Below are 8947 nucleotides of genomic sequence, written 5' to 3'. Positions count from 1 at the left end.
GCTAGCAATGTTCCTAAAACCCCACCCACCACCTTAGGCGGATTTTAACTTACTTAGCTCTCCACCAGGGCTCATCTCTCTAAAGCTCAAACGTGTGAAAATGCCCAGAGCACCGGCCTCTGATCAATCCCCGGAGGACCTCTGCGGGGCTAGTCACCCGCCTCCTGGACTTTTGCCCCCAAATCTCCTCTAGGCTAGGGGGTGGGGGGGCTGAGGCTTGGAAAGCTGTAAATGCTTCACACACTGTGTTGTGTGGGGCACTAGGGGGGACTGAACCCCAGACCTGGGACATGAGAAACTGACCCGTCTCCAGGGCTGTACACACACACACACACACACACACACACACACACACACTCTGCCTCTGACAATTCTCTCCTTCAAGCTGTGACAAACAAGGATTGAACCTAAAGTCCTGGGAGCCCAGGTGGAGCTTGGAGCTCTGGGCTCACTGCCCCCAACACCCACACAACTCTCTCAACTTTCTGCAGGAGAACTCTGCTACAGCAGCCCCAGCCAGAAGGGGCAGAGGAGGGTGAGAATTGACCAAAGTGGAAATAGGAGGGGACCCCCTAACCTCTGAAGGTGTCTCCAGGCCAGGGGCTTCTGAGGGCCTTGAGGGGACGGGTGGATGGCTTCATCCGGGTCAGCAGCCTGTGGCCAGCACCGGGCTGTGGGGACGTGGCGCCATCTGTTGACACCGGAGGTTAGTGCCCTGCTTCTGAGTCCCACTACAGCATCTGGCCGGCCTTCACCCCCCAGCCAGTGCCCGCTTTGCTGTCGGGATCGGATGGCACACAGAGCACACTCACACAGCAGACCCCACGGGCTGGGACCCAGAGGCCCTGCCGCCACACCCAGAGCTGATGGGGGCTGTGGACAAAAGGAAAAGGACATCAAAAAGGATTTTTTTAAAAAAAAGATTTATTAGAGAATGAATCAGAGTATCACTCCAGCCTTGGCAGTGGCTGGGACCAAACTCTGGGCCTCACATATGCAAGTCCCTTGTTCTACCTGTGGCCCCATCTCCCTGCCACAGAATTCTCTCAGGCCAGGAAGAGAGCTTAGTGGGAGAGCACAGGACCTCTGTGCCCAAGGCCTCCCGTGCCTGACCGGAGGGGGGTGCCCTGTGCTTCCACTTCCCCTCGGTCTGGCTCAGTAGCCATTCCCACTACAGCTTCAGAGCCCCCAAAACTGTGACTCTAACCACGACAGGACCTCAACCCAGTGTCCCTCACTCTGCTCAGCCCAAGGACATCTTCAGATCGAGCAAGCAGCCCAGGGGCCCCAAATCTCCAACCGACTGGGCCCTGGGCTCCTGGGGCTCGCTGCCCCCCACCCCCAGCAAAGTGCAGCGCGGCCAGCGCCGAAGGGACACGGTGGGCACCGAGGTGGCCGCAGCCCCGCAGGGCTGTGCAGGGCGTGTGCGGAGTGCTGCTCCCGCTTCTCTTCATCTTTCCTTCCCCTGTGAAACTAGTGAACCGTGAAAAGACAGGAAGACCCGGTGCGCACAGGAGCCACAGTGCCTGGACTTGCCACGTCCTGGCTCCTCCCTCCTCCCTCCTCTGCCCCACAAACTGAGGGACACATGGACCCACAAACATGACAAAGACAAAAAATAAAATACTCCGCATAATGAAATTTACTCATGAAACATGACAGCATGGGGGGGGAGTGCTGGTGTGTGACAACCTGGGTTCAAGCCCCTCAGTCCCCACCTGCAGGGGGGAAGCTTCCAAGTGGTGGAGCAGGGCTGCAGGTGCCTCCGTCTCTTCTCCTATCCTCCCTCCTGATTGATGGTCTCTCTCCAATAAAATGTAAGAAATTACAGGAGTCAAGGAGTCTCAGGACTCCATGTGTTGGGTGGGGCTGGAGGGATTCGCGCCCTTGTCATGCTCGGTGCTGAGAGCAGGTGCAGGAGCCAGAGGCGAGGCTGGGCGGGAAACGGCCACCGCCCCAGCTCTCCCACTGACACTGTCCCCCTCGGACTTGGGGACACACAGGACCCCGAGCAGCGCCGCCCCTGGCCCCCGCCCCTCCATGCCTGACCTTTGACCCGGGCAGTGACCTCCCACCCATGCCAGGGCCCCCAGCCCCCGGCCAGTACCTGCAAGACTCACCATGCTTCCGGGTGCGGGGGGCTGCCACGGGGCCAGTGACCCCCTCACTGGTCAAGGCTGTTCCCCCAGCGCAGACGGCACAGCCCTGTGTCCACACTGAAGGCCAAGGATGGGAAAAGGGACTGGGCTGCATCACCGCCATAGCATCTGGAGTCCTGCATTTGCGCAGGCGCGGGCTTGCGGGCCACGCCCACACGTGCTAGGACGACCTCACGTGATGCGTGTCGGCCCCGCCCACCAGGGTCTGCCCCGCCCACCAAAGCCTGACCTCGGGTCTGCCCATTGGCTGATCCTGCCTCTATGGAGCAGGGGGAGGGTGTTGACCCTCCCCCCAGATTATCCACACCTGCAGCCCTTCCAATCAACACGTCCATCTCCAGGAAAGTGATTTAGGAGACCTTGTGCATCGGCATAGCCATAAATCCAGCCAAGTCAAAGGGGAGGCTGCACAGGCAGGGGCGCTCTGATGGTGGAAGGTGGGGGAGGGACCACCAGGTGGTGGTCCACCAGGCGCCATGTGCTTGGACCAAGGTTCAAGCCCCAGGTCTCCACCTGCATGGGCAACATTCAGGAACAGTGGATCAGTGTTGCAGTTCGCTCATTTTTTAAAAGATTTTATTTATTTATGAGAACGATAGGAGAGAGAAAGAACCAGACGTCACTCTGGCACATGTGCTGTGGGGATCGAACTTGGGACCTCAAGCTTGCAAGTCCAAAGCTTTACCACTGTGCCACCTCCTGGACCACTACTTCTCTCTTTCTCTGTCTCTCCATCTGCATTGAAATCTCCTGTCCACATTATCTCACTGGCTCTCACTTCTAAATTAAAAACAAAACAGCAGTGGAATCTACCAGGTGCTTAAAGAAAGATGTTCATTGAATATAAATTAATATATTATAAACACCAGATACTCCATACATCATAGGGAAAAAACAGAACAACAGTTTGAGGGTAATTGTGGCACTCGCGTGTTTAAATTCACTGTGCAAAAAGCCACATTACACAGAATGCTTAGAAACAACCAGGATGGCAGTGTTTTGCTGCCGCCCTGTGGACATGCTGAAGAATGCATCTGCATATAAAAAGTTGTAACTCTCCATATACTCTTCAGGTAAATATATATATATATATCTGAAACTTAATTTTTGAAAAGTATTTAAGAAATGCACTGTGTACAAAGTGTAAGCTCCTTTTTTTGCAAAATATTTAGAAACAAGCTAGATTATTGTGTTTCACTGCCACCTTGTGGACATACTGTAGAATGCATCTGAATAGACAAATTCATCAATTCCCAGTGTAAGCTTTATATATTCAAAGATATTCGTCTCACTGCACTTAAAAATACCATGGAGGGTGAGGGGGGAAGCAAAATGGTGATGGAAATAGACTCTCAAGCCTGAGTTTCTGAGTCCCAGGTTCAATCCCTTGAACTACCATCAGCCAGAGCTGAGTAGTGCTCTGCTAAAGTAATAAGAAGCTAAGGAGATAGCTCAGTGGTGGAGAGGAGAACTTGAATGTGTGATCCCAGGTTAAATCCCTGGAAAAAGACATGCCTGAGGGTCAAAAAGCTGAGGTCAATCTCCAGGAGTATCATACACCATACATAGCATTTTTTCCCCTTGATCTGATTGAAGGTAGGCACTGAATTTGGGATTTTGGAAAGTCAGACAAGAAAGTACCATTGCATAACAGCTTTGATATCCATCTACCTAGCCCCACAACCTTTCTGGGGGCTCCCGGGGGATCCTGGTGGCCGGGGGAGTGCTATCTTTACCACCCTCCATTGGAATTAGCAGTCAAACCACAAAGATCAGTGGATTCATAGTGCAGGCACTGAGTACCAGCGATAACAATGGAGGCAACAAAAAAAAAGAAAGGAAAAAGTTATAAACCGGGGGTCAAAAACCCGAGGTCAATCTCCAAGAACATCATCATAAACCACACATAGCATTTTTCCCCCCAGATATGATTGAAGGTAGGCATTGAATTTGGGATTTTGGAACCTCGGACAGGAAAGTACCACTTCATAACCATTATGATATCCATCTACCTAGCCCCACAACCAATCTGGTGGCTCCCGGGACCCTGGTGGCTCCTGGGGGACCCTGCCCTTTTTGTGAACTCTTCTCTTTTTCATTTTGTTTTATTTTTATCATTTTGTAATAATATTTATTGATGGAGGATGGTGGAGGGGAAGGTCAAACCTTATTTAAGAAAGGAGACATTAACAAAACCGTAGGATAGGAGGGGTACAACTCCACACAATTCCCACCACCCGATCTCCATATCCCATCCCCTCCCCTGATAGCTTTCCCATTCTCTATCCCTCTGGGAGCATGGACCCAGGTTCGTTGTAGGTTGCAGAAGGTGGAAGGTCTGGCTTCTGTAATTGCTTCCCCGCTGAACATGGGCATAGAGTGGTCTGTCCATACTCCCAGTCTGCCTCTCTCTTTCCCTAGCAGGGTGGGTCTCTGGGGAAGCAGAGCTCCAGGACACATTGGTGGGGTCATCAGTCCAGGGAAGTCTGGTCGGCATCATGCTGAACCTGGTGGCTGAAAGAGTTAAACATACAAAGCCAAACGCCCCGCCCCACCCTGCCCAGCCCTAGCAGCTGGGAACCAGGGGCTTGAACCCAGATATGTGGTTGCTCATATCCTGCCCCTCCTCTCCTCACCTTGACCCACCCTCTCCTCTCCTCATCCCTGCCCTCTCCTCTCCCCTCCTCTGCCTGCCCCCTCCTCTCCCCTCCTCTGCCCTGCCCCCTCCTCTCCCCTCCTCTGTCCTGCCCTCTCCTCTCCCCTCCTCAGTACTGCCCTCTCCTCTCCCCTCCTCTACCCTGCCCTCCTCTCCCCTCCTCTGCCCTGCCCCCTCCTCTCCCCTCCTCTGCCCTGCCCTCTCCTCTCCCCTCCTCAGCGCTGCCCTCTCCTCTCCCCTCCTCTGCCCTCTCCTCTCCCCTCCTCTGCCCTGCCCTCTCCTCTCCTCAGCGCTGCCCTCTCCTCTCCTCAGCGCTGCCCTCTCCTCTCCCCTATCTGCCCTCTCAACTCCTCAGCGCTGCCCTCGAGTCTCCTCTCTTCAGCCCTGCCTTGCCTCTCCTTAGACCAGCCCTCTACTCTCCTCAGCCCTGCCCTCTCCCTCCTCTCCTCAACCCTACCCTGGCCTCTCCTCTCCTAAACCCTGCCCCACCCTCTCCTCTCCTCAGCCCTGCTCTATCCTATCCTATTCTAGCCAATTCTCAGCCCTGCCCTATCTTCAGCCCAGCCCTAAACTATACTCAGGCCTTCCCTATCTTCAGGCCTGCCCTGCCCTGCCCTATCCTATCCTCAGCCCTGCCCTAGCCTATCCTGCCCTATCCTCAGCCCAGCCCTAGCCTATGCTATCTGCCCCCATCCTCAGCCCTACCTTCAGGCAGGCCCTGCCTTGCCATTAACCCGGCCCAGCCCTGACCTCTGCACAGCCATGCCCTCTGCCCCACCTTGCCGCCTGCCCTTCCCTGACCTGCCCTCTGCCCCAAGTGTCCCCTGCCCTGCACTGCCCTCAGCCCATCCCAGCCCTGTCTTATCCTAAGCTGTATCCTATCCTTTACTATCCTATCCAAAGCAATATCCTAACCTATCCTATCCAAACCAAACCTAACAAATATCCAAACCTAAGCACAATCCAATCCAAATAGATCCTATCATAAGCTTTATCCTATCCCAATCGCAATCCTATCCTAAGCCCTTCCTACCTAAGCCTATCCTATCCTATTCTAAGCTTATCCTATCTTATCTTATACTAAGTCCTATGATAACCTATCCAAGTCTAACCTAATCTGACATATCCTATCCTATGCCCTAAAATAAGCACTAAAAAATCCTAACCTATCCTAATCTAAGCCCTAACCTAACCTACCATAACTTAACCTTAAACTAACCCTAACCCTAGACCTAGCCTAACCCTAACCTAGCCTATCTTAACCTAGCCTACACTAAACCTACCCTAACATACCCTACCCTACCCTAAGCCCTGTCCTACCCTAAGCCCCGTCCTACCCTAAGCCCCGTCCTACCCTAAGCCCCGTCCTACCCTAAGCCCCGTCCGACCCTAAGCCCCGTCCTACCCTAAGCCCCGTCCGACCCTAAGCCCTGTCCGACCCTAAGCCCTGTCCTACCCAGAGCCCTGTCCGACCCTAAGCCCTGTCCGACCCTAACCCTGTCCTACCCAGAGCCCTGTCCGACCCTAAGCCCTGTCCTACCCTAAGCCCTGTCCGACCCTAAGCCCTGTCCTACCCTAAGCCCTGTCCTACCCTAAGCCCTGTCCGACCCTAAGCCCTGTCCGACCCTAAGCCCTGTCCGACCCTAAGCCCTGTCAGACCCTAAGCCCTGTCAGACCCTAAGCCCTGTCAGACCCTAAGCCCTGTCCTACCCTAAGCCCTGTCAGACCCTAAGCCCTGTCCTACCCTAAGCCCTGTCAGACCCTAAGCCCTGTCCTACCCTAAGCCCTGTCCTACCCTAAGACCTATCCTACACTAAGCATCTGGGATAGACTGAGGGTGCTTCTTCCCGAGCAAGTGCTCTCTGGGCTGGAGAGAACTACACTGGAGCCAACCTAGGCTGCTGCATGAGAGAGGGATCAGGACTCGTGTCGACCTAGCGTTGTAGGAGAGAGACTCTGGGACTCGTGGACCAGGAAGGCAACTCCACTGTAATCAGAAGGGAACCTGTATTTATACTTGCCAAGTAGGGTGGAGAACAGGACGTGACATAGAGAGGGTGGAATGAAAAAAAAGAGTGCAAACTAGTGGTAGAAAACAGGGAGTGACAAGGAGAGGGGCAGAGCAAACAGAGAGTTCCAACCAGCGGATTAAACTAATGCACTGCAGGCAGAGCGCTTCTTAGGTAACAGTGGTTAAGCAAGGGAAGCTGGCGTACTGCTAAACACTAAGCCATATCCCATCCTAACCTGAACTATGCCCTAACCTAAAACTATATAATCCTTATAGCCCTACCCTAAGCCCTACCCTACCTTAAGCCCTAGCCTAGCCTAATCCCTAGCCTAGCCTAGGGATAAAGAGAGGCAGACTGGGAGTATGGACCAACCAGTTAATGTCCATGTTCAGTGGGGGAGTACCCATTCATTGGGGAAACTGACGATCCTTCCTAGCTGACTGAATCCACATGGATCCCAGTCACTTTCAAAGCCAGCAACAAGCAGCTCCTGACAGCTTTCAACCTGACGCTGTTGACTGGCTACAGAAGAAGGGCAAACACTAGAAGCAGAAGTGGGGAAGCAATTACAGAAGCCAGACCTTCCACCTTCTGCAACCCTCAATGACCCTGGGTCCATGCTCCCAGAGGGATAGAGAATGGGAAAGCTATCAGGGGAGGGCATGGGATATGGAGATTAGGTGGTGGGAATTGTGTGGAGTTGTACCCCTCTTACCCTATGGTTTTGTTAATTTATCCTTTCTTAAATAAAAAATAAATTAAAATATATATATATATACCCACATGGCATCCAAAGCAAACTACAGTCAATGAAATCCCAAGGGCCCTTTCCGCAGTAGTTATATGGGACCACAGAGAAAGCAAGCAGGGCAATCATGAGACAAGACGACAAAGCCCAAACACCCTCCCTGGTTTCAAACTGTATTGCAAAAGCACAGTGATGAAGAGCACATGGCTTAGGGCTGGAGCTGGCTTGAGCCACCACACAGGAGAGCAGGCAGCAGGTGGAGCCCAGAATATCTAGAGGGGGGAGGACAGGCTTTTCAATAAGCAGTACTGGGGGTCCCGGGAGGTGGTTCAGCTGGTGGAGTGTGTGCTATGTAAGCCTGAAGCCCTGAGTTTGGTCCCCAGCACCACCAGTGGACAGAGCAGTGGTCTCATCTCTTACTAAGTAATATTTAAAAGAATAAAGCTGGACCACTATCTTATTATCATATCCAAAATTTAATTTTAAAAAAATTAAAGAGGGTAGATAGCGTAACAGTTATACAAAGAGACTCTCATGCCTGAGGCTCCCAAGTCCCAGGTTCAATCCCCTGTGCCACTATAAACCAGAGCTGAGCAGTGCTCTGGTGAAATAAAAAAAAAATAGTAAAACAAAATAAAAACAATAAAAATGCATTGAAGGCTTGAATGTTTAAGACCAGAAACCATCAAATGACTGGATATAGAGACACAGGCTGTAAACTCTTGAATGCAAAAATAATGAGAATCCATCAAACGAAAAAGCTGCTGTGTAGTAAAGAAATACCAACCTGAGGAGGGGGTGTGCCTGGCTGAACGCACACATTACAGGGCGCAAGTGCTGCTCGTCTCTCCTTCTCCCCCTTCCCTCTCAGTGTCTCTGTCTCGAGCCAAAGTAAATAAATAAAAAAAATATTTAGGGGCCTGGAAGTGGCACACCTGATTAAGTGCTCACATTACACTGTGCAAGGACCCAGGTTCGAGCCCCTGGTTTCTACCTGTAGGGGGAAAGCTGAGCTGCAGGTATCTCTCTGTCTCTCTCAAATAATAAATAAAAAATGTAATTTAAAACAAAAATACCAACCTAGTGAGTGGGAGAAGATACAAATCCTATCACTGGATCAATGGCTAACATCCAAAATAGTTCTCATAAGATGAGCTATGGACGCCCAGTAGGTACATGGAAAGAGGTTCAAAATCACTGATTTATTACCAAGGCCATTCTTCTTCTTCTAGCGTTTGCCCTTCTTCCGTAGCCAGTCAACAACGTCAGGTTGAGCCTGATGTAAAGTTTCGAGACCAAGGCCATGCAAACCGGGACCACGTGAGGAGAGAAAACCTCAGCAGACAGACAAACAGACGAGACCTGGGGGACA

This window comes from Erinaceus europaeus, chromosome 17 (genome assembly GCF_950295315.1).
Source record: "Erinaceus europaeus chromosome 17, mEriEur2.1, whole genome shotgun sequence".
NCBI classification, from domain to species: Eukaryota; Metazoa; Chordata; class Mammalia; order Eulipotyphla; family Erinaceidae; genus Erinaceus; species Erinaceus europaeus.
Note: the sequence above shows the minus strand (reverse complement) of the source record.